This window comes from Ambystoma mexicanum, chromosome 9 (assembly GCF_040938575.1).
Source record: "Ambystoma mexicanum isolate Mex_15411 chromosome 9, UKY_AmexF1_1, whole genome shotgun sequence".
Taxonomy (NCBI): Eukaryota; Metazoa; Chordata; class Amphibia; order Caudata; family Ambystomatidae; genus Ambystoma; species Ambystoma mexicanum.
The window spans coordinates 1,438,518,020-1,438,536,753 of record NC_090931.1 but is presented as its reverse complement, the minus strand read 5'-3'; positions in this window follow the sequence as shown (position 1 = coordinate 1,438,536,753).

Sequence of the window (18,734 nt, the reverse complement as noted above, 5' to 3'; positions counted from 1 at the left end):
TCCTTGGGCCAAAAAAGACATCATATGGGCGATTTCCCAAATGAAGTTCTCAAAAGCAGCCGGTCCCGATGGGCTTCCTCCTTGCGTCATAAAAGATGACCCCCACTTTTGGGCTAGTTACCTGCTTCCCTGTTACCAGCGGATCTATATAACTGGTAAGATCCCGGAATCATGGTTGATTGCCATAATCATTCCAATACATAAAAAGGGCGTGTTAAACAACCCCTCAAATTTCAGGCCTATTGCCCTTATAGACACTGCTGCGAAAAATTTTGCACGTCTGATTCTATTGGAATTGGAACGCTGCATACATGAGCTAACAATTCTTTCCAGAGCACAGGTCGGTTTCCGCAAAGCAATGGGCACCCAACTAAATGCTACGATCCTAGCCCATTTGCTTCGGAACGCACACACCGAACCAAATGGAACTATATACATGGCAGCCTTAGATCTCTCGGCTGCATTTGATAACGTTCTCCGTACCCGGCTCTGGCAGAAGATGTTGGCCTATGGTATTCCTTCTCCACTAGTCGCATTAATCGCAGCACTACATCAGAAGACTTCTTACCGAGTCCGCATTAATGCGGAAGGGCTACTGTCTGACAACATACCCACGTACATTGGTGTTAAACAGGGCTGCAACTTGGCAGCAGTCCTGTTTAATCTTTACCTTGCCGACATTGATGAGATCTGGCAAGGTTCTAACTCTTTCCCGGTTATACTGGGTTCTATGCGACTACATTGGCTAGCTTTTGCCGACGATATCATAATATTTGACAGAGTGCCGTTTGGACTCCAAAACAAACTAAATCTGTTTGGAGAATATTGTAAGCTTAATAATATGACCATCAATTCACTTAAATCGCATATAATGGTTTTCACTGCTAAAAAAAAGCTTCCGAGATACAACTTTACAATAAATGCTCAGGTGATCTCGAGAAAAGAGGAGATAAGGTATTTGGGCTATCATCTATCGAATGGAATGTCAGTTAACACGTGGCGCTCAGTATTGATTGCAAAGTTTAATCCCCTTTTGGCCCAAATGAGAATCATCTTCACTAAATATTGTCGTTATTCTCTTCTGCCTTTGATACAATACTACACCATGAAGATAGAGCCCATCCTCCTCTACGCAGTAGACATCTGCCTTTTGAATTTGGGGCCCCTTTTAAATATCCTACAGGGTAAACTTTGGAAGAATATTTTGGGGCTACCCGGATACCTACCGAATGCCATAATTATTCACGAATTGGGTCTATATCCACTAGAAGATAGACTTATTTGGCGGACGGTATCTGCTTTTTCCAAAATGATTTCCCCCCCCCCCAACTCATTCTATGAGGATTTCCAGGAAATGGTAGCCGGAAAGTGTCACACCTCGATTTCCAGCGTGAAAGATAAAATACAAGCGGTTCTAACTTCTTTGAATATGACGCAGGATGAGTTGGCAAATAACCCTGCCAAAGTCAAAAGGCGTTTTTTCAAAAATTCCTGGGCTCAAAATTGTGACCGGATTGGACGCTACTCTTCCTTTTCCTCATATGCCTCCTTTAGACATGCAGTCGCACCTCGGCTGCCTTATATTCTATCTTTTCCAGACAAAGGAGCAAGAAGGCATTATATGCGCTTCCGCATGGATCTCATCCAGACGGGTGCTCGCATCAGAAATTGGAACGGCTATAGGTCACTGGCAAAATGGGAGGGATGTAGATTTTGTTTAATTTCATCTGAGCCTGAAACTCTGACTCATCTTTTTATACACTGTAATTTCTTTTCCAGGCAGAGACAATGTTGTTTGGCCCCATACCTTACGTCATTCTCGTTGTTTGAATGTCATCTAGTATGACTGCGTTGTATGCAGGGAAATTCCAACTCCATCATACTAGCAACCGTCAGACTTGTTGCAATAATTGAAGAACATCTGTTGTCACTCAATAGGACCTCCTGGAGAGGGTAAATTTTTAAATCTCTGAGATTTTGCATATTCGACGACCAGTGGTCTTTGCCGTTTGTATGTGGCAAGACCTAAGTTGGTGGAGGCCTGTGATGCCCTACTAGCACCATCATGTTGGGTAGGCTAGGTTAGGTTAGGTTTGAGATTTGGCATCATTGACCTTTACCGTGACTTTGTGATTCTATGACACTGTGATACTGTGATTTTGTGATTCTGTGAATCGGCGATGCTAAGTTTATGTGATCCTGTGACTTTGTGAGTCGGTGACTTTAAGGATCCTCGTTGATGTTGTATTACGAATGTTTTAACGTGCTAATGATTTTAGTATTGTTTGGTTGTGCAATGATTCGTGCTAGTATGTTGTTTTATGAGATTTTATATGTTTTATATGTGTTATGTATAATTTGTAAAGGTGTAAATTTATTTTTGCTACCAAAACAAATAAATTAAATAAAAAAATAAATAAAAAAAAAGTAGAAAAAAGTGAGACTGGAATCCTGTGTGAGCTGTATTCATGTGTGTTGAAATCTTAATATTGTGTTCCTGAGTACCATCACATCTGCAGCAATTAACTTACTAAAGTGCACTTTTACTTATACACAACTACACAATCCATAAAATAACTGTAAGAAGCCACATCAACTCAACAATTTAATTCATCAGATCAAATAATGTACACACACACATTTTGTTTCTTTCACCCAATATACTAAATAAATAGCATGTTTTCAGTTGTAACAAACTGGCCTAAGGAGGTCTACTTCATTGGATACCCCCATCGAAAGAAAATGATAGTTTTCTTGGTTACATCTTTTCTATCAATATTTGTTGAAGAAAATTATTCCTGTGCACACATTTTTGGTGAAGGAAAAAGTCTTTTGTAAACAATACAATATACTCAAACAAAAAGAGATTCAGGGATGTCAACCACAAGAATACCCTGAGAATAAAGGGATTCATCCTTACTGTTTTGAAACACGAAGCTTGTGGTTTGAGGATACTTCCGTGTGGAAGGTGGGTTCTATTAAAGGACCATCTCTACTCCTAGTACTAAATGAAACATTGCCTAGCAGCAAGTTTATAGAAAAAAATATTCATATTTTATTTCTCAAATGCATACAAATATTTGAAAAAACTCACAGTTTTTAAAGTGTCAATTTCATATTATAAAAAGAAAATAAAAGTGATACTTTCACTGACATCAATGCATGTATTATCCCCTCTGAACAGGTACATATATTCATTAAGATGCTTGTTCACTAAAGTGTCTTGTGCTGTGCTGGTGTTCACACTAGGCCATACCTCACTTAACACAATTCACTCAATCTCATTCCATTCATTCATGCTCCACTCACTTTCATTGTCTCATTTCACAACCACAAAAAAGTGCCAACAATACAATATTGAGAAATATTCAAGTACTGTTGCATCGCACACCCACATGTGCACTGTCTCTATGCTAACACATGTTAACACATGTTAACATGACAACTAACTAAGACATGTTTCACTCGCAAGATCTTAGACTATTGGAGACTTCTAGTGAGCTTTTTCAGGACAATGGCTTAATAATTAGCTCATTAATCAAAACAAAGTAATCCCATCCAAATTAACTAATTACATTTTAGAAAGCAACAGATCAAAATAAATAATATATAACAGAGACCAAACAAATATGTAGCATGGAGACAGGGAAGCAGAAAAGACCAAAACAATGATAAAATATGCATAAATTAATATAAGTGCATTGAGAAGTGCTGTCGGCTGCTGAGGAGTTTGAATGCCCGATTTTCAGTGGACGCTGATTTATAAAGTTTGACTTGAACCACGAGCCTAAGCTCCGCCCCGTTCTCCCATAATCGTTAAAAACAACGGGCCGCGCGCATTTGGCGCGCGCACATTTGGAGGAAGTGCATTGAGAAGTGCTGTCGGCTGTCTGCTGGCTGAGGGCTGTGGGTTAATGTAATGGTTTTTCTTTTTCTTTTTCTTTTTATTTTGCGCAAATGATTTTAATGTTACACTGATTAGCGTTGTATGCACGAACACTCCTCACTCCTTATTGATGAGAGAGTTTTATGGTTACTACATTTAAACAATCCTATAACCGAATATAACTACAATATAAAGGTGGATTAGAAGCAAGACCGAATTTTGGATAGTAACAAGTGTGATAACGAAGGGCTCGTCTTAAAATCATTGTATCTGAAATGGTCATGACGTTGCGCACCGGGATGCCGCCGAAAGAAGCCATTACCGCATGCGCTCGTGGTGCGATTTCTATGCCCAAATCGTCTTCCAGAACAATCAATTTAGTACGAGCAAGTAAATCGGCTTCAAGTATAAGAACTTGTTCGGCATTATCTGATATTAGAAAATGTTGTGCTCTTGGGGGCAAAGATGAAAGGAACACTGCGATTATTCATATCCCAAGGCACGAAACTTCTACTTTCGACCAGAACTTAACTGGCGCTGACACTCAGGAGTCTAGTCAGAGCATGCAATCATCTCTCCCCGACTCTCTAATTGCTGCAGGAATATGTGATGTAATCGATCTCCAAGATAAGGGGGTTGTGGAAGTACCAACTGAAATCTCCAAAAGCTTGTCGAGTACACAAATAATCCAGGTGCTGAGTAGTGATAAAAAAGAGCAGGATGTTTCTGTTGATAAAATCAATAGAGTGAATGTAAATGAGGAGAGAATAGAAGATACTCCTAAGAGAAGTAGACACACCTCATCTGAGTTAAAACAGCTTACTGATTCGAAACAGAATCTAGATGATAGTATAGATAAACAAGATCTATATCACTCACCTATGATGTTTTCACCTACACATAATATCTCATCTGTTTCGTTCTCATTTGCACAACCAACCCCACGGCGCAACCATTCCCCACGGCGCAACCATTCTGTTCCAATTGAAAAAATACAACCAATGCTGGGAAATTTTGTAATAGGTCTAGAAACCTCACTACAGACTATGAATGCGTCCCTTTTTTCGCTCACACGTCTGTATGATACACTGGACACTAAATTAAGTGACCAATATGCCCTGATAATGAAATTACTTCGGAAAAATACTGTCAATGAGTCTCACTGTGTTTGTAGTGAGAGCCAAAATAGTAGATCTAACTGCCGATTTAGCAATGCATAGTCGGGTACGGAAGAAATAATTTTGAAGGAAAAAGAGATTTTGTTAATTGATTGTACGCAAGAACAATTGAATGTAGCACAATTGGGAGCCAAAAATAAAAAAGGTGAAGGTGTAATGGAAGTACTAAAGGAAAAGTCTACCATTAAAGCTATAATTGTTGAAGATCAGGAAAGTTCACCCATAAAACTCATTGAAGATAAAAATGAGGAGTGCATAAGAGGACAAGCGTGTGCGAAAAAAAAGAAAGACAAAATAAAAAATCTGGAAGTGGGCAATAAAGAGCTTCCGTTGCAGGGGGGAAATAATGTTGGTCAGACTGAGGCTGGGGCTTTAGAAAATGATAATGCCCCGACCTATAACATCTTTGATACTAAAAATAGAGAATCAAATAGGATTGCTAAAATTATCACGGGAAAAAAACAAAACATGCTTCAACAGTTCTCAACCCTAAAATTACAGGAACCAAACAGTTCATTTGTTCCTTAAATCTACCTAAATCAGCTGCTGCGGTAGCCCGTACTGCTATCGCCAATAAGTATAAGAAAGTGATATCTCAAAAAGCGAGCCAAGGACTAATTACATCACACATGCCCTCAGATTATGAACCCCTGAATAGTCTGATTCAGTTATCTGAACAGCAAAAGGAAATTGACAATGGTAAGACAGCGAAGGAACTAGTCAATAGGGTGACTAGCAGTGAAACAAATGCAACTGCAAGCTTATTAACGAATTCAACAAATGACAGCCCGAGCAGTTCTTATAAGTCTGAGTCGCAGTTAATGAGTGAGAAAGTTGAATATGTTAGCAAGATGGGCGAAAGTCATGAGGTTAATAAACAGGGACAGGATAAAGGCATACAAATGCTAGAATGGAAAACAGAAATAGAGCAATCCTTAAAAAGAATTATTGCTCAAGTGAACTTGAAAGACACTCCTATGGGTAATGACTGTGGCGAAAGAATGCACACACCTATGAGCAATATCAGAAGACAATCTAATAATCCACCGCAGCCCAAAGTTAATTATACATCTAAAGTGGGCTATCGAACTCCAATGAGAGATCCGAACATAAATTGTCTGATGATGCAGTGCCGGCCCCAGCCCCATCAAACATTTGACTTGAATAGGCAATCTGTGATGAACATATTTGCTGAAGTACATGCTTTAGAAGGGATATGTTCGAGCGACATAGATCAAATTGAATTCCCTCATAGAAATGATCTGTCTATGATCAAAATATGGATGAAGTCATGTTTTGTCAAAAATGCAGTATGGGAAGCGAGAGATCATTTATATGAATTGGGCTTTATCTTGATAAATCCAGCACTGTGGGAACAACAACAATTCCCAAACTCTAGAAATCAGTTTGTACCCAAAGTAAATGTCTACCAGAAAGGCCAAAGTTGCATTCCACGGATAACTGTGCCAAGCGTGAATGAACAAATATTTGATGAGAGAGAGGTGAGAATGAATAGTAATTAACTAAGCCAAAATTCAAAAACGTTATCGATGGCCTCTTGGAACACAAGAGGTTTCAAACATTTAACTAATTCCAAAGACAATTTATTGTTAAAATATGACATTTTGGCTTTTCAGGAAATATGGCTTTCTGTTGCTCCAGTGTGGGACAATCATGTAACAATATTGACTCCTGCTATTGTGCCAGTCAGAGTTAGACCCATGGCAGGTTTAATGGTTGCCATGAAATCCTCCCCCAATATGAAAATTGAGCCTTGGTTCTCTCCGAACAGCTTTTTGCAATTGGTAAGGTTAAAATTTAAGACATCTGACATTGGATTACTAAACATCTATTGGAACCACTCTGCAATAAGTGATTCTGTCTTCTTCTCGGCTATGGATGAAGTATTAAAAATAACACTACTTGACCCGATGTGTAATAATGTAATTATAACGGGCGATTTGAATTTAACATGCTTGAACCAAATGGGGAAACCTCTGACGCCATTAGCTAAAAGATGGAATGCATACATGTTAGAACGACAGTTTTTAATGCTAAATGGAGCAAAAAAGGGTGATATGCCCTCTAACAACACCTGGCACAGAGGTGTCCAATTAGCCACAATTGACTACACTTATGTGGATCGAGATTTGTTCAATTATGTATTTGAATACCGAATCATAACTCATGAAATAAGTGATCATGATATCCAGTCCATGAAATGGTCCTGGTCAGTTGATGACAAAATATATGATTCATCTTCGGCCCGTAATTTAACAACTAATGCGGCGCAAAATAGATTTCACTGGACCCCAATTTCCTTACAACTTCTAGAGGAAACTTTGAATTGTCCTCAGAATGATGACATAGGCTATGATTCTAATACTCGTCCTTCCTATGTAGAACAAATGCAGATATTTAAGTTGAAAAGAAAGAATCATAACAACACAAAGCCTAAATCCTTGCATACATTTGACCAAGAGGTAGCTATGTACAAAACCCGATATAGAGCTGATAGAAGGAAAATCATAAAGGAAAATCTTCTAGAATGTTTAAGCCAACTGAAAACATTAAAATGCAAGTATAAGAATTGGTTAAAAGCAAGGAAGGCCATAATGTACCAACGAGACGCTGAGGCCATGCTACGTAATTGCCAAGAGAAGAATTCTGCAAAAATATGGTCACTTTTAAAACAAACGCAGACGAGGATTCAAATGGTGAATCAAATGAATCCGATTCCACAAGAGGTGTGGTCTACTTTTTATAAAACCCTATATGCTGGTACCTTAACAATAAGACAGCAGCATATTGTTACACCAAGCCAAATTGGAAATCTTAGCTTTGATATTGATGACATCTTAATGTACATCTCGAGGTTGTCTACATCTCGTGCTCCGGGTCCTGACGGACTCTCCAATTTCATGATAAAAAAGAATCCCACAGCATGGGCGCAAATTCTAGCTATTATCTTTAGACAAACGGTGCTAACATCGACTATTCCCGATTCTTGGAGAAAATCCATCACTATACCCATCCACAAGAAGGGAGATAACAAAAATCCAAAGAACTATCGACCCATATCTCTTTTAGACATACCGAGTAAAATATTTGCACGACTGCTACTCAGAGATATCAATAAATGGCTAAGTGATGCTGGAATTAGAGACCCCAATCAAACTGGCTTTATGCCAGGAATGGGGACAGCGATCAATCTTCATATATTAGAGGTCATCAAGAAACAAGAATATCTGAAAGGACAGGCAGTCTACTTGGCCTTTATTGACTTTCAGGCGGCCTTTGATTCAATATGTAGACAATTGTTAATTAATAAACTTCAAGAAGCAAAATGTCCAAATTATATTATATTCTGGATTAATGAATTACACTCTAAAACCACAGTCCAAATTAGACTGGCTCTAGATGGTACCTTGTCAGACCCCATAGAAACTTTCCGGGGCCTAAAGCAAGGATGCATTCTGGCAAGCACCTTGTTTAACTTTTTTATGTCGGCGGTACAACATGACTTCTTGAAAACACTATCAGATGCCCCACGTTTGGGAGGTCAGGCAATCCCCTGGCTATTCTATGCTGATGATCTAGTATTATTAGCTAAGACACCAGGGGGACTGCAAGCCCTATTATCTTGTTTAAGTAATTATGCTGAGGCAAACTTACTGAAAATAAATCAAGAAAAGTGCAAAATAATGATAATTGGCCAAAGAAAGAAAAAAAAAAAAAAAAACCTTTATTGATCGGTGGCAAATCCAGAATGTAGTCATAAGTATTGTCTCTGAATACAAGTACCTAGGATTGACAATTAGTAATGAGCTACAGGACAAACCTTATTATGGTGAAATTAACATCAAGGTGAATACCGGAATAGCCCAGACTAAGATAATTCAAGCCAAATTTGGCAAATTCTCGTTACTCCCAGCTATTACATTTTACAAGCAAAATGTTACTCCAATTATAACTTATGGAGCAGAAACCAGAGGGATTATCAATGAAAATGTATGGCTGAGATTTGAGGGTCGATATTGGAAAAGGGTTTGCGGGCTCCCAATGTCTACATCTATGTGCCTAATACGGCACGAAATGGGTCTTGTATCCTTATATGCAGTTTATACCTGGAAAGTTTTATTGCTGTATCGAACATATCTAATGGCTGTCAGAGAAAATGGGATACTGTATACAATAGGTAGACATATGTTGGAATCAGTCAACTCTCCAATTCTGAAATGGAGAAATTGGGTTAAAGTGGTGATGGAGATGTCTGGAATTGATGATGATTTACTCATGAATAATCCTTAGAGGGCTAAAACAAAGCATAGGTTGTATGACTGGATAAAGACTAGAGAAGAATGCTTGAAAACCCGAGTATTCAAACAACAATCTTTTGCGATCAAAAAACTCCATGTGATTGAAAACTATCTAACAAAATTTCCTGACTCCAAAACGAGATACTTATACATGAGATTGAGGTTGAATATTTGTCAGACGAATGAAGTGCGGTTCATGTGGAAAATTACATCCAATGCTAATTGCAGATTTTGTCTTGGGTCAAGGGTTACAGAAACATTAAGACATCTAATTTCTGAATGTCCTGCCCTAGCACAGCAAAGATGCAAAGCGTTTAAACATCTGTTTGAGGCTAATTTTATGATAAGCGAGGCGACATTTTGGAATATTGTGTTTAATGGTCAATCTCACAAAATGAATATTGCAAGTGTCTTGTTTATTGATTCTCTAACTTTGTTGAATCAAGTTGATCCCATCATTTCTCAAGTAACATAATGTTGCTAAACAACTGTAATTATAATGAATGATTGAATGTGAACTGTATTATTGTGAAAAGATATCAATTCCTAATGTAATTACATGCAATCTCCGTTAACTGTGTTCAATTTTATATGATATGTATTTTGAACTTTGTATTTCTGATTGTTTTTATCTTTTCTTTTTTTTTGAAAGGCTGTATTTTTACAGCTATATCAATAAAAAAAAAACTAAAAAAAAAATATATAACTGCAATCATAACAGGTATAGTTTCTTAGCTGAATAATATATTTGTGAACTCATTAGCTAACATAATCTTCATTAGTGAAACCCTCTATATTTGAGAGTAAATGTGTATAATACAAAGCACCTTGTAGGCTAAGCCACAGTCTCACCTAACTGATAAGTAATCAGTACATTGAACTAAAAATATGCTATGTGATAAGTTAATTCACTCTTCAAATTTAATTTGTTGTCCATTCTAAATTAGTTTCACCACATGTCCCAATTTACTTTTTGAATATATATGTTAATTTCTGAACTTAAATTTGTATAAAAAACAAAAACCCCATTGCATGTGGGTGTTCCGTGAACTTTAAGTATCAAATGAATTCTGTAAAATCATAATCCTAGTGGTTCTTAGGGATCCAGAGCATTCACTCGTTGTGAATATTAGCCAAGAATTATATTTATTTGAGTATCTTTTTTGTTATTCGTTTGTAAAAAAGTTAAATAACCAAAATGTATTTCATTCCAATATAACATTCAAATCAAAATAATCAAAATGTTTACACTGGATTATAAATCTCTATTTAACTTTGGGCATTCTTCATAAGTAAAATGTACCCCCTTTGCTACTTCAATGTAGCATGTAATGATTAACCTCAATGTGGGAGACCACCTGTCAGATAAATATAGTGCTACTATCAATTTCTTTTGGGTGAACCAAATAACTCCACTATTCTAACTTAATGAAATATTTTGTGAAACCACACATACTTATTTGTTAACAGATGTGTCGTATGGCGTGTAAGCCTCTCAAAACCAGCGATCTGCTAGGATAACCACGACGCCATTGTTGACTTAATTTCATTACTGGGGCCATGACTAAAACTGAAAACAGACTGTCAAAATCTGCCTTTTGGATCCAAACAATCCACCATGTTGAACTGTTAATTAGTTGTATACTCGTAAGTCACATGTTTGAAAACTGTGTTCATGTTCTTGAAATGAAACTATTAATGTGCCTGGTCCATTATATGCTTTCCAGGTTACGAATAAACAGGTTATGCACAGAAAGTTACATGAACCCGATTCATAACATATTATCTATGTATTTTTGGATGAATACATATAGAATTCGAACTAGTTTCAAAATCCTAAATAACCTCCAAATCGCATTCATTTAATGTATTGATTCTTTCCAATGTTCAACCTGTAAGTGTAAACTCTACACTTTACTTGTCGCACCAAATGCATCCGTCAAGCCTGAGTTTACTAAACCTTTTGATTGCCTAATTACATACGAGATACATCACACTGTATGTTGTTGTCTATAACATTGTTTATACACACCATTATCCTCATGTGTATCCAACCGTTTGCGGTAATAATGTTATACAAAACTAATGTTCTCACTTATGAAGTTCTACATATTTAAAGTTATTGTACATAAAAGTGAGTCACATCAACTAATAGTACTATTTGTCATTTATAGAAATGTATGTATTTCATGGTCTGTATTCAGCCTAAACTTAGTCGTTCAAAAGAAAAAAAATATGCTTTGCTTCTTTCTTTCTGTCTTGGAATTCTATCTCAATTACCACCTCTTGGGTTCAAGTGTATCTTTTCAATGCCACACAATCTCAATAGGTCCATAGGTTCCTTTCCATGTATTTTCTCCCAATGTGCAGCTATAGGTTGTTTCTTTTCTTTGATCTTGATTCCTCTTTAGTGTTCAGACATTATTTCTTTTTGTGGGTGGCGGACACGGCCTTTAACGCCTCGGCGAAGGCTGTGGGCCGTTAAAAACAATGCCACCTCCAACCGCAGGGGTGAAAGCCATTCCACCCCATTGTTTATCCAGGTTGTGAATGTTTCTGTTTCCCTTCGGGAGATGGCCGCTGCCATAGGGAAAAGGGCACAAGTCACTTTTCCATGTCTATGGCAGCCAGAGACAGGAGGAGCACGATGACCAGAGCATAAAGCTCTGGTGTGGCGATGGAGGGAGTGGGTAAGGGGTACGGATTGTTTTGGCGACGGGAGGCAACAGTGAGAGTCTCCCGGTTGCCTGCCCACATTAAAAAAAAAAAAATGCCGCCAACTGGGGAAGGCCTCGGGTGGCTGGAAGAATTGAGTGGAGGATATGTATTCTCATCCGCTATTCCAGCCACCTGATTGGCTAAGCACCCTTCCCAGGGTGCAAATAGTGCTTTCTATGTACACTTTTTTGCAAATACCAGTAATAGCATATATCACAAAATTATTATTACAGTTAATCAGTTGGTTAATAGTATCCTTCTATTATAGACATCAATAAATTCCACTAAGTTAATAGATACAATTTTGCATTGACTGCAGTTGCTGCATTTGAAGCAACCCTTTTCTGATTGATTCAACCAACTTTGGATATATTTGCTTGTAGGTTTATCTTGCAAGAAACTTGAAGCTAATAGATTTCTCCGTGTTTTGGCTCTTTGCATTTTTTTTACATTTAGTTTTGTCTTCCATTAAATAATGTAATTCTTTATCTAATCTCAGTATGTTCCAATTTGTTTCAATCTATTTGTGATGTTGAAATTGTATGTGATAAAAAAATAAGCATGTAACTTCCTGCATGCTAACATTTTGCTTTGGAGTGAGTACACTTTCTCTAATTACCTTACCAGCTAAATGTCTAGCCTTGTTAATGTGTGTGCTCTAAATCATCAAGGGGAATTACCTGCCTCTCCTCATGCCCTGCCAGATGCTTTCTCCACACCCCTGGAGGATGTTACGATGGTGGATGGAGCAGCTGATATCACATGCGTACAACCCATTGATGTATGACCCTGCAAAAGGTTTTAACAGGGTTCTATGTTCTTAGATCACCAGTTTATTTTAAAGTTTGTTGCAGAAAAAACTCATCAAAACGTTTTGGGTTAATATTTGGGGGAGGTCACTCCCAATTCCCCCTTCCCTATTATCTAGTTCCTATTCCCTTCAACCCCTACCCCCTTCAACACCCTCATACTTTTTTATTCGTTTTCTTGGTCAAAAAATGTTCAGCAAAAAACTCCATGAAGAAAAAACCAGGTGAATGAAAACATGTCGTACCATTACCAGAGTGTAGTTATTCTCACTCTTGTAAGCCTGTTGCACTTCTTCATTGCTTAGCTTGTACCCAACTGCACACACCGCTACATGTATGTTACCGTCAAGCAGGGAAACACCCCAGGAGGGGCCTGGACTTGAACATGTTGTGTCAGTCCCCTTTGATGTGTCTCTTCCTTGTGTCTGCCTAATCCTGCCCCTCAACATGTTGGTCAAGCTGCCTTGCTTCCTCCTTGCCCTTATTGCAATCGCCCCCTCGCAAACCTCCTCCTGTCCCCCATCCCGTGACCCAAGCGGTGCTCCTCATCCACCTATTCATGTTCCCCCTCCTACTGCTTCACCTCCATTTCTGCCTCCTCCTCTTCCACCTCCTGCTCCTGACACTCCTATTCACCCAAAGATGACGTGATCCCAAAGTTATTTACCTGTTCTGTGACAATTGTGGTGGTGGGGGATGGGGCACCAAGGGAAAGGTTTTCAAAAGAGGGTTCCTCTAGTACAAAAGGTTTAACAGCGCGTTTCTCTTGGTCTCTTTTTGAGGTGGTGAAAGGGAAAGCAATTCAAATAACAATAGCAGACAGGTTCACAAGGGGTTTTACAAAGGAATTATTTTTTTATTTTGTTGCCTTTTCATGAGGTGGAAGAAGGAAAGTTAAGTTAAAGAGATCAATAAGAAAGTGCTTCACAACCATTTTTCACAAATGTTATCTAGTTTCTATTTTGGTTCTTGCTTATGTTTAGGATAGAAGAAAGAAAGGGAAGGGAAAGGGGTAAAAAGCAAACAATCAGAAAAAAATTGACAAAGGGCTTCCCAGAGGGGGGATATTATTTTAACGAACTTTATAAAACCAGCACAACATTAACAAAACTAAAATGCTATCAATGGCTACAGCACAAGCTCTCTCCAGTTGCAACGAGACTCTCTAACAGCCAAACCTAAACCACAGGGAAACAGGAAGTGAGTTGAAGCTTTGTGTGATATTCAATGGTTCTGATTGTCCCTTTAATGCAGTCCCCACACTCCAAATGTCTCACCAGGGTACAGGTGTGATTTAAGGCTGGTGGCGGATCCAGTAAGATCTTGCGATCACTTTGAATAACAAGGGGAAACTCGGCTTGTATTAGTGTCCTAATAACTCCAAAATGAATTGCTGTTACCACTGGGTTAAGAGTGTTATCACCATAGTCAGGCAAACTGAAACAAATGTGAGAGTAATGTTACCACATTTTGTTCTGCAACTCCCTCCCCAAGGGTACAAACACAATAGAGGAACATTTGACGTCCAGGAAGCAGGAAAAACATGCCTGCTTAATATGGAAGAAGCGGTTCATAGTGATAATTTTGGAAAAAAACGTTTCAACAAACAAAAGGGTCGAAAACAAAGTTTCGAAAAACAAAGCTGTGACAGCCTATATTTAACATGCAAAGTGCAATTCTTTCGAAACCAATCCGTCGACAATAGTCATGGACTGGTTTCAATAGAAATAATACATGTTAAAAGTAACATTTCAATGTTTTTTTTTGTGTAACTTTGCAACATTAGATGCAGCTGTCCAGTGCTGAAATTACAACACTGGACAGCTCCATGTAACGTTTCAAGGTTTTAGTGTACATTGGGGAGGTTCCCACCGAGCCCCCCAACCCCCACGCCACCCTCCCACCCCCAACCCTAACCCAAGCCCCAGCCCTAACCCATGTGGACGGAACTTTCACATTTTTTTCAAAGAAATTGTCATTTGAAAGAATGGCATTTCGACAAAAAAAATTCAAAAGGTTGCCATTCAAAACTTTTACGTTTGAAAAAATGACAGGACACCGGAAGAAGCATTTCGGGACTAATGTGTTAAGTTGAGATCCTAGTGTTAGCTCAATGTCCGTCAGTAACTGGAGATGTGTAACCACTTTGATGGTTTCTGGTCTGATTCCCATTTCAGTAGGCCATGGTATGGGTGGTTGGATTGAAGGGTTGTTGGGCCTGATCATGATTTCAGTTTTATCCAGGTTGTTTATGAGGTTGGTGTTGCTCATTCATGCATTGCTTTGTGAGAGGTAATTGACCAGGGGTTGGTATATGACCATGCTGGTGGTGATGTTGTAGATGATTTGTGTGTCATCTGCGTAGTTGTAGCATGTATGCTTGTGTTGTTTGATGAGTTTCATAAGAGGAGCCATATGGATGTTGAAGAGTAGTGGTGAGTGATATAGTTAGGTATTGTTTGTCTTCCACTTCTAGGGTGAGGGCTGCCTTGTGGTACACCACCCTATCCATGTGAATACAGGTAATTTCGACTTATCCTGCAAGGGTTGTATGATGGGAATTTTGTTATCTACCTCAGGCTCCTGGGCCAGAATCTCTGCTATTGAGTTGTATTCCTCCTCATACTCCCATTTGGGATACTCCAGCCACTACAAGGCTCCCTAGTCGGTTCTTCACTGTGTCACATATATGGTCACAGATGGCTTCAATAACTCCTAGACTCCGAAATGTGTATCAAGGGTTATTATTTTTCAATCAGTAAAAAGCATGTTTATTTTCTCGGGTCAGAATGTGGGCTCAGGACACACTAGTTGAACTTACCCTCTCAACCTCATTTGGGCTATCTTCACCCTAATTGTCATGATTCCAGGAACCCCCAAGGCTCAGGGAGGAACTTGGACCAAGAAACTTGCTGCCTGGCGCAGGCACAGGCTGATGCATGTGTCTTAGCCCCATCCAAGATGGCCCCCAGGTAGGACCAATCAGTGACATTCAAAATGGCTCTAGAGGGCCAATGTACAAGTTTCCATGGTGGTCTAGTGGTTCTGGGTGGGCCCAGGGCTATAAAAACCCCACCCTGGGCCACACCCAGCGCTTAGCATTTTCTCCGGCTGCCAGCGTGACGCTTGTCTGTCATGGATCACCTTTGTTCTGCACTTCGGGTCAAGACGTCTGAATCCTGTTCTGCACGACATGTCAGGACTCGTGCCTACAGCCCTGCACACCGTGTCAACCTCAAAAAGCCAGGAACTGCACAACGTGAGTCAAGATTCTATCCAGACACCAACCGGAACATGCGCGGACCGCGGGATACTTCAGACTCTGTTTCTTCATCACCTGCTGAATTCCACCCGCGCTTCTACATTCCGCGCTCCGCCGCAGCTTCTGCAAAGACATAAAACAAAGGGTAAACGGTGCCCTGAAGGTACTGTGCTTATCCCTTCCACCACCCGTGCTCACTTACCTGGACTGTTGCCAATTCTGTGAGTATCTGCACCGACCTTCTTCATTGACTCGCCGCATCTGGGGGAAAGAAAATAGAAAGAGTTATTGACACGTGAACAACTAACACGTGGGGAGGTGAATATAAGGACAGAACCCAAGGTGGATTTGGTATGTCACAGCAGGCCTGGCCATCCTAGCAACACAGTGGAAACAACTGGCAATCCACCTAACCTCAGTGAAGGAACTGGGGGAAAGACTAGGAAAGGAACTGGGAGTCAGTCAAAAATCTCAGTGAAGAAACTGAGTGGAACTAGTACCAGACCCAGTGAGGGAACTGGGTAATAACATCACCGAACCAGTGAAGGAACTGGAAGTGACATTTGGTGAAAGATGCCTTAAAGGGGAACACAGGAGTGTTCCTGGAAATCAAGTAATCCAGTCCATTCCTGCCTCTCTGACCACTGGGTGACTAAACCTGCAGTGGGCAGAGTGGAGGGAGTGTTTTGGGCAACATCTGAGGGCATCCACACACCGGACCAGAACCCGCCGACAGTCCGGACCTGGCACTCCTGCAGGGCCGCAGATGTAAGCATTACAGAACGCTAAGCCCACATAATTGCTTTGCCTAAGTGCCATGGATTCAGAGGTCGACCAGTTGGCCCTCCTGCTGGGTGAGTTGAGAGCCGAGGTACATGCAGCACGCTCGGAGACCAATGCCGTAAGAAAGGAGCTGGTAGTGAACCGGGAGAGGACTCAAGAGCTGGCAAGGCGCCTCACAAATACTCGAGCAGGACAAATCCCATTGTCTGGCTCAGCAGATGGAGCAGCAGCCTCCCAGATACAGGTAACCACTCCTGTTACTCTCCCATTAGCTCCTCCAGAATGATTCATGGGTGACCCACTGAAATACTGAGTATTCATGACCCAGTGTCGGTTCCATTTTTTATGCTGACCAGGAGCGTTTCCGACAGACCAAACCAAGGTAGCCTTCATTTTATCCTACCTAGGAGGGCATGCCGCTAGTTGGTCGGTTCCATTGGTCGCCAGAGATGATCCTGTTTTGCATAACTTTGTGCAATTTCAGCAAGAGATGGACAAACTCTTCTCCTGCCATACCCGGGGACATGCTCTGGATGCCGAACTGCTAGGTCTTCGACAAAGGTCCCAGGATCTACTGGCATGCATTACTATGTTTAATCGGCTGGTGGCTGAAACCAACTGGCCAGAGGACAAGAGAACCACCCTGTTCTATCAGGGTTTACCGAGTGAGTTGAAGGACGTTCTAGCACAGGTCGTGAACCCGCCTGATCGCTGTGTGGAGTATATAGATCTAGTAGTCCAGCTTTATCACCGCCAGCAGGAAAGAAGGTCTGATCAGACCTGTTTTGAAAACCGGGACTTGTACGTCCACCCCCGGGATATGCCATGGACCACCGATAATGCACCAGAACCAATTCAGTTGGGAAGCATTCGAGGACCACTGACCAAAGAGGAAAGAGAACGACGCAGGAAACAACAATTATGTTTGTACTGTGGTAAAGCAGGACATTTCTTAAAGGACTGCCCAAAAAAGAGAACTCAGAAGCCTTTGGGAGCTATGGAGGCCACAAGAGCCACCGGAAAACTACATGGCTCGACAAGAGTAGAGACCGGCTTGTCGGGACAAGAAGAAATGTCAGCGGTCTCGCATCTAACAATGCCAGTTATCCTACTATGCCCCGAACAGCCACAATGGATGCACGCCTTAGAACCATACATCGACTGCGGAGCAGTAGGCAACTACATGGACATCACTATGGCCCAACGGATAGGGGCGCGTGCCCAAAAAGGGAAAAGGCTGATACCATACTGTCCGTGGATGGAACTCAGTTGTCTTCTGGGCCAGTGACCCAATGTACTGGAATGGTTGAGATGCTATGCCATGACGGTCATCGGGAAAACATAGTCTTCGACCTTATTAATGCCCTCAGTTCCAGTTAATTCTGGGAATGCCCTGGTTAGTGTGTCATAACCCTGTTTTAGATTGGCGTAAGCACACAGTGAGGTTCCCACCCGAATGTGCCCAGACATGTTATCCAGCTTCGGTTAAAAGCAAAGAGAAATCCAAGCCAACAATACCAACTGCAAGAGCTGTCCTTGGGATCGTAGGGCAACTGCCTCCAGAGTACGGCTATTTTCAGGATGTTTTTCGCAAGGAGCAGGCCAATGTATTACCACCCCACAGGCCCTACGATTGCCAGATCGACCTAATCCCAAAAGCACAACTTCCATGTAGCTGTATCTACGCCCTTACAGAAAAGGAAAACCAACACCTACATGAATATCTGGACCAGTACCTCGCCAATGGGTTCATTCGGCCTTCCAAATCCCCAGTCTCCT